Source organism: Cryptotermes secundus, unplaced genomic scaffold (genome assembly GCF_002891405.2).
Source record: "Cryptotermes secundus unplaced genomic scaffold, Csec_1.0 scaffold683, whole genome shotgun sequence".
In the NCBI taxonomy this organism is placed as follows: Eukaryota; Metazoa; Arthropoda; class Insecta; order Blattodea; family Kalotermitidae; genus Cryptotermes; species Cryptotermes secundus.
Window position 1 is genome coordinate 1185995 of NW_019729903.1, and position 8528 is coordinate 1194522.

Sequence of the window (8528 nt, forward strand, 5' to 3'; positions counted from 1 at the left end):
ATGCATAAGTGTACTAATACTCTTTATGATTATGCTATAATTAATTACTAATATTACGTTAGCTTAATGCATGAACTTTAACAAAACTGGAAAGGTATTTAGGAGTTAATTTGTTGGGACTGGGCCCTCGTCTTATAAAAAAGAACTTACTGGGCCGCGATCTCATAAATGTTGAGAACCACTGGTATAGACAACTTCCAGGCTGCGACTTTATTCCTGCGCTCATTGACACCAACTTCATTGCTGAGTTGTAATCTCGTATATGTTTTCTGTAGTTGCATATTTCGCGCGTCTCCTATAAGCAGCTCTTGTAATAGAGCCATCAAGTGGCGCCTCCATCGGCGTTCCCGCTAACTCTTTGCAACTAGCGAAGAGCGGAAACATACATAACAAACCTAAACCATTTGCAGTTGCTTAGAGGGACTGAGGAATATCACAAAATCCTCAGTCAGAATAGCCCGAATTCCGGCCGAGATTCGAAGCTGAGCACCCATCGAATAAAGTGATACCACCAAAGCCTAATCTGGTAGGTAAACAGGTAGATAGAAACGTTTCGGAGGAATCTTCTGCCACCATCTTCAGAACAGGCGCTGTATCAACAGATTAGTTCATGCATCGCCGAATGTTGAATTAAAAAAAGATGATAACTGCTAGCCTCAAAAGATGGATTCTGCTCCGTGGAATTAGTTAGGAAGTCACCAATTTCTCATGTCAATCAGTTAACCAAAAACGTCATAGTATCACAACTGGCGCTAAGTAAAATCTGTATTTGAAATATAATTTTAAGTAAACCCAAACAACGTAGTCGTAAATTAACTCTAGTGATTGATACATTTGGAAACGACGCTGCAAGAGACATCGTTATTATAGCTTATCTTGCGACATCACAGATGTCACTGCTGGCAAAGAATTCGTTCTCTGGTTCCCAATTTGTCTCCTTTTCTCAAAACAACATATGATTCAAACGAAGACATTCCAAGATGTCGAGATGCTGGTTAGCAATGTCAACACACAGCACATCTCAGTCAACCACGGAGAATTATTTGCTTCTAAATGCTTTGAAAGAAGGAAAAACTATTCAGAGAACACATAAAGATCAAAAGCAAGTAGGAACTCTATATATTAAGACGGTGTATAGTAGCGGGAAATTAATATAACATGAAAGAAGAAAATGCTAACATCAATTTAAACTTCCAGGCCATGATCATGATTGATGGGTGAAAACATAAATATATGTTTTATACTATGTCGGCCTAGGTTTAACAAAAAACTAATAATATGAAGGTTATTTCTTGTAGAAAAATTTATTATAATTTAGAATTTTTTGCCTTCTCAACTTCAGTCTAAAAAATTAAACATTAAAGCATACGTACGGAACTAAAGTTGCGTTGAATCGGGTGAACTTACGTACTTATGTATTTGTACGTATTTATTTATTTACACTCAGTAGTTCATGGGGCACGCGGTAGCGTAGTTGGTTGAGGCACTATGCTACAAGCCGAAAGGTCGCGGGTTCAAGTCTCGATGAGGTCATTGGATTTTTTCAATTGCCCTAATCCTTCCAGCCACACTATGGCCCTGGGGTCGACTCAGTCTCTAACAGAAACGAGTACCAGGAATATTCTTGGAATATTCCAATATTCCAATATTATTGGAATATTCTTGGGGGTAAAGGGCAGTCGGCGCGTAGGGCTGACAACCTTGCCGCCATCTATGTGCTGATTGTCTAGAAAATGCGGGAACCTCAACATCTCACAACCCTATGGGCCTCCACGGCCTGTTACAGGGATACCTTTATTTTACTTACTTTTACTTAGGCCGCGCCATAGCTCAAACGGTTAGTCGCTGGCTTCCCACCCCGGCGGCCCGGGTTCGATCCCGGGTCTGGTGAAGTGGGATTTGTGGTGGACAAAGTAGCGCTCTGGCAGGTGTCCTCCGAGTACTTCGGTTTCCCTGCCAATCTTCATTCCACCAATTACTCCACGATCACCCTCACCTACCATCTTGGGCTGGTACAATAGGCCAGAAGTGACCGCAGTACAAGGGACTTAGTCCCACCCCACTAGCAATAAAAAAACTTTTACTTACTCAGTAGTTCATATTATATAGCGCAAAATGGCAGGGTTACTAATGAATCATGGAGAATGTGGACGGGAGAGGTCGTCGCCATTTTCAAAGTACTATCCTGGTATTCGTAGGTAGGGACTAAGGAGTTCCACGACGAACTTCAGTCAAGATAAACAGTCTGTCGACCGAGATAAGAACCGGATATATCCAGAATATCATGACATGATACATTATCAAATCGAATATACTGGTGAAAGGATATCAGATTACAACAAAACACGGCTGTGGGGATGTTTCTTAAGTGACTGCGGGGGTTTGAAAACATTCCGCGACACCGGATCAGACATTCATGGATAATAAATGGTCGTAATTCGCTACGAATGACGGGATCACGAGGGAAGAAGTCCGGCGACACATGTGGCTTGGCTCCTAGTGAAACGCTATAGTCTAACCTTCCCGCCCCTTGACGTACACGATACGGCGGCAATCAGATCCACAGAGCTGAGATTTAACGTTTTGCAGTGTCATTAATAATGTCTTTATATATTTGGCGCATTCGCAATGAAAAGTTGCAAAAAAAAACTCCCTCCATTATTTTCGTAATATGTTTCTGTCTGTCCTACTGTTCACATGAAACAATTTAAGAACAGCTGAACGGGTTTAATTGAAATATCATACTGGGGAGTCCTAAGAAAATCTGACAACAATAACGGAAGATTTACATGAAGACCTACATGTATGTGGATAATGTCTCTCTCGTAACTCGCGAGATATTTATCGGACCGTAAAGTGCCTCGAAAAATAGTTGTAAATAAAAAATGAACCAAATGTTTTATATATTTTATGTCCACCACATTCCTCCCGTAAATCTTCTAAATAATTAAAAAATGCATTTTTGTAATGTTTCATTTAAAAAAATGAACAGCTGTTGAAATTATTCTTGTTAAATTTCATAAGTCAGCAAAGAAACTTCTCGAATCTTCTCAAATTTCATATAAGTAGATCGGTTTTATAGAAGCGATGTTTTATATGAGAGCCTAAGTATATAGCCAGTGTGCCTATCTATATATCTTAACTTGCTTGGAACCCAAACTTAAAGTTATATAAAGATAAATCATTGCTTGTTATTTGCAGTCCACTAATATGCAAACGTGATCTTGGAATTAATTTTTATAAATTCATTTAAAATCTATTCTATTTTAGTGCATTTAGCAAGAGGCGAAGAAATTTGATTTTATTTTATTTAAAGTTTATTTTTGTTAGGAATATATATATGAATCATAAAATAAATAATTCACCGTGTGACCCAACGGTCAGACCTGAATGTACCAGACGATAAATGTTTACATTTGACAGCAACACGTTAAGATACAAGATATAATCTGAAGAGGCCTATCTTCTGGGATACAACACCGCGTGGTCCGTTGAAAGTTAACCGATGTTTCGGCCGATCTTCAGGCTCGAATAATAAGCGGAGTAAAAAATCGGAGTGAAAGCAGGTGGCAAATACGGAGTGAAGATAGAGGCGACATTTTCTTACGAAACGTCAGTTGATCTTTAACAGACTACACGACGTTATATCCTATAATACAGATCTCTTCGTAATCATCGCTGTGAGACCCTCAAATCCTAGGACTGTATTACATGAGTGTCACATACTGTAGCGCCTTATGTCTTCCAACTTCGAGAGTTTGTACGTAAAACGGAAGTAGACTTTTGCTGAGAACCTCTGAGCTATGCCGTCCCCAGCGATTTCACTCTGCCAAGTTAAAGAAAGTCCCATATTTTAATTGTTGTGGTATTGGTTTCGGGGCGGCGCGCTCCAAATGCAACCCACACATTTATATTGAACCTGAGCTCATTTCCTGCCCGTCATCACTCATAGTTGGAACGCCCCGCTACTGACAAAGGCCGCAGGTACAGAAACTGGATTAACTTCCGCCTCTACATCACATGTTACCAAGTGATGAGCACCAAATGCGCAAGCAACCCCCCCCCCGTCTCGTGTTCAACAGTTCCTACTCTCACCCGATGAAATCTAAACCGAGTGATGAGACTGTGCAGTCAAAGATGCCAAGGGATGTGAAACTGGTCACTCACCTCCGCCTAGTGCCGATATCAAGAATACCTCCCCTCCACCATGCGTCTTCATTGCATGGTGCTTAATTAAACACAGGAACGTCTTTACCTTTCATTTTATCACTTCAATTATGTACCCTTTAATATCTTTGACCGCCTTTGTGGTCTAGTGGTCAGAGTGCCTGCCTACAGATCCAGAGGTCCCGGGTTCGATTCCCGGCGCTACCAGATTTTGTGAGAAGTAGTGGGCCTGGAACGGGGTCCACTCAGCCTCGTGAGGATAACCGATCAGCTATTTCAAGGTCAGGTCTAGAAAGACGAGATTAACAGCCGTGGGGATTCGTTGCGCTGACCACGCGGTACGCTCTATCCGCAAAAATTGGCACTAACTTCGCCGACAGGCGGCGGTCGCTCGGTCGGTATAGTTTACTTGCGGACTACAGGCCACGGAGTTATTTTTAAATACGAGTAACTTTACGCGGAGCTGGGATAGCATAGTCTATATAACGTCGGGCAAAACGGATGGTGTTCGATTCCCGGCAGGTGATCTTTTCTCTGTTCTACATAGTCCAGACCGGCTCTAGGGCCCATCCACCCTCCTACCCAATGGGTATTATTTTTCTTTATTACTAGTGGGGTGGGATTAAGTCCCTTGTACTGCGGCCACTTCTGGCCTATGGTACCAGCCCCAGATGATAGGTGAGGGTGATTGTGGAGCAATTGGTGGAATGAAGATTGGCAGGGGAAGTACTCGGAGAAAACCTGCCCCAGGGCCACTTTGTCCACCACAAATCCCACTTGACCAGACTCGGGATCGAACCCGGGCCGCCGCGGTGGGAAGCCAGCGACTAACCGCTTGAGCTATGGCGCGGCCTTCTCTCATACATACTCAAACATACTTCTATCACCACATGACAGACAGGGATGATGTCATGATGCTAGTGTTAAAAGGGGTACACTATTTATCCCTCTGAAATCCTGGCTACAATATATACACACATATGAATTCTTTTCGTGCTATACACGAAATTATATTGTTAATACTAATCTCTAAATTATTTGTGTCATATTATTTTTGTTTAGATGCAATATTCTCTAGTCTGTTTAAGTCTAATTTTCAGCATTAATATTAGGCCTACAGCATGTAAGAAAGGTTTCATAATGGATTTAAACTAATGTGTAATGCTACTATTATCATTTAACTGCAATTAAATCGTTTAATTGGAGATAGATTAGTAATATACCGGCGAATATTACCCCGACCTACTTCAGGGAGAAAGGAAAAGAGGACGAAAAATAAGGACACTGAACGACAAAGATGTTTGTAAGGTTTACAATGCGCCAAGAAAGAAACAAATCTAATTTAATTAAGAAAAGAATTGATGTCTTGATGGTAGGTAGTGGTGATTACGAGCTGGGAACATATCATGTTCTCACACACGGATTTCAAAGAATGAAAAAGGACAAACAGGAAATACTGTGTTGCAGGAGACGATCATGATATGCGATACAGACTCGACGGAAACCAAAACTTAAGAAGACATAAAAATAGAGAAATCGATGTGCTGATTTCGGCAACGTCAAAAGTTGAGTAATGAAATTCTCAAGAAGTGTAAATGACTTCCCGTGGTGTCACGAGTCCAGGGGTTAAGACAGGCAACAGATCTTTACAGACGAGACAGTAAGAAGAGGATGCAACGCAATGAGGATAGGAGGAGTTTAAATGGAGCCCTTTGAAGTTTTGCCGCTTTTTCTCCGCTCCTCCAGAAACATCTTGTCATTAGTACCATAATTAGTGAATGTCGAGCTACCATGTGCCATGCAGTCACATAAAATGGGGACGGGCCGGCATTTCTAAAGAACCAACACGACGGCGTGTCTGAAGAACTGACAGCGAATATGCAGTAGTTCTGAGAGAGCCTGATAGTTCTCCGGTGTAGAATCTTCTACGTACAATCGACAGAAATACAACGCTGTTGTGACTAATTACAGTTACGCCAGAATCCTGAGCCAGTCTAGTCCACCTCATACCCTCACAATCGATTTCGTTTAAACAAAGCATTGTTATTATCTCCCAGTTTACACGTATGTCCCAAATAATTATTAAATTACAGCCAACAAAGAAAGCCTTCAAGACAAAAAAAAAAGCTGTGCAGACCTAGGCCTATACCTTCCTGCTTCTAGCAAGCGAGATACAAATCTCAAATCCTTTGGTTAAACGTCGTTATAATATCAGGTAAAAAAAATAAGCGTTCATTCACTGGTTATACAATTTTGTTTAATAGGTCAAAATATTTTCCCGTCATTTTCTTCTAACACTTTCAATTTCTATTATTCCGTTATAGAATTTGCAACTGACACCCCAATTCTATTTAGAATAGTCTAAAATGTGTGACGGAAAGGTGGAAGCATGACAGTAGAGCCATATAATGCAACATAACAAAAGAGAAGAGCAAAAAATTCTTAGTGGGTGGGGGGGTTACGTTTAATATTAGTTCAAAATGATATGATTTGGTTCATCCTGATCCGTCACACTATCAATATTATAAATGTTAATTAACACCGTCCAGTATGACTGATATCAGTCACATTGGACGGTGTTAATTAACCTTTATAATCAGTATGGTCTATTTGATTTATGAATCTGCAGCGTCACATCAGTACGATGGTTTAACTACTGAGCTTTTGCTAGCTCCCAAAATTAGTACAAAAATGTATTTCCCCTTACGACTGAATTAACGCGGAGCTGTACTCCACGAGCACACAAAACTTCAATTTCTACAGAAATATGTTACATGATTTGAAACAAGTGTTATTTTTAATATCCGTTCTTCCTTTGCAGAAAACTCAACGCACCTCCACTACAAAGATTATTTGTTTTATAGAACAATTACTATTCCTTCCAAGATCCAAAAGAAACCCACAAACACTCAGCGGACGAAATGTCACGTTATTTAACGTTAAAGTAAGTGATATGTATACTCATAGTTACCACTGCTTTATAAAGAGTTTAAATATCAAGACTTCACATCTCGGTAAATAAAGCTCTACTGATACTCCTCAGTTAGTTGTCAGATTTATATTAGCCACCAGGGTTTAAATTCAAAACGAAAACAGAGGTTACTTTCTCTACACTGAAACACAAAAGAAATGTTTCCCATTAAGAATTTTGGTACCATTCGTATGGCAAGTGAGTTTTAAGCCACATACTTTAATGCATCGGGGTTCTGTATTCAGTCTTGTGAAATTCAAAATCGCAGATTTATTGACAGTCGGCCCTCTAACTGCACGGTATGATAACCGGCAAACATCTAACGCCTGCGCCATTAAAACGGTTGCTGAAACAACATACTCTTAAACATCCTCGTAATTATAAAATATACTCAACGTACATAGGTACCGCAAATTCGGCGTGATTTATGCAGCGGCAATATGTACATGACAGAGGGCCGAGACTAAGTACGTGGCCAAATGGGACGGCATATTTTACTAACACCCGTATTATGGTCCTGGGCAGTCCTGGGGTCGACTCGGCCTCGTTTAACAGAAATGAATACCGGGAATCTTCCTGGGGATAAAGAGAGGATGGCGCTAAAGCTGACATCACCGCCATCTGTGAGTAGACTGTCTAGAAAATATAGTAGCCTCAACGTCTTCCAAACATATGGGCCTCCACAACCTGCTACAAGGATAGCCTTACTTACTTACTTATGGAGATGAGCCCTTCTTGAGAAGCCAAATCTGCAGCTACTCAAGAATTTCCTAGCATTTTATGAAACCCGAAGGTTCATTACCGTGTTCACAAGAGCCCTCCATTGGTCCATATCCTGAGCCAGATCAATCCAATTCATACCATCCCTTCCTATTTCTCTAAGATCCATTCTAATATTGTCCATCCACCTACGCCTTGGTCTTCCCAGTGGTCTCTTTCCTTCTGGCTTTCCAACCAATATCCTATATGCATTCATCGTCCCTCCCATTCGTGCTACATGCCCTATCCACCTCATCCTCCTTGACCTGATCATTCTAATTATACTTGGAGAAGAGTAAAAATTATGAGGCTCCTCATTATGCAGTTTTCTCCAACCTCCTGTCACTTCATCTCTCTTCGGTCTAAATGTTCTCCTCAGCAACCTGAGTCTTTGTTCCTCCCTCTTTTTTAATGCTAGTGGGGTGGGACTAAGTCCCTTGTACTGCGGCCACTTCTGGCCTATTGTACCAGCCCCAGATGATAGGTGAGAGTGATTGTGGAGCAATGGGCGGAATGAAGATTGGCAGGGGAAACTGAAGTACTCGGAGAAAACCTGCTCCAACGCCACTTTGTCCACCATAAATCCCACTTGACCAGGCCCGGGATCGAACCCGGGCCGACGCGGTGGGAA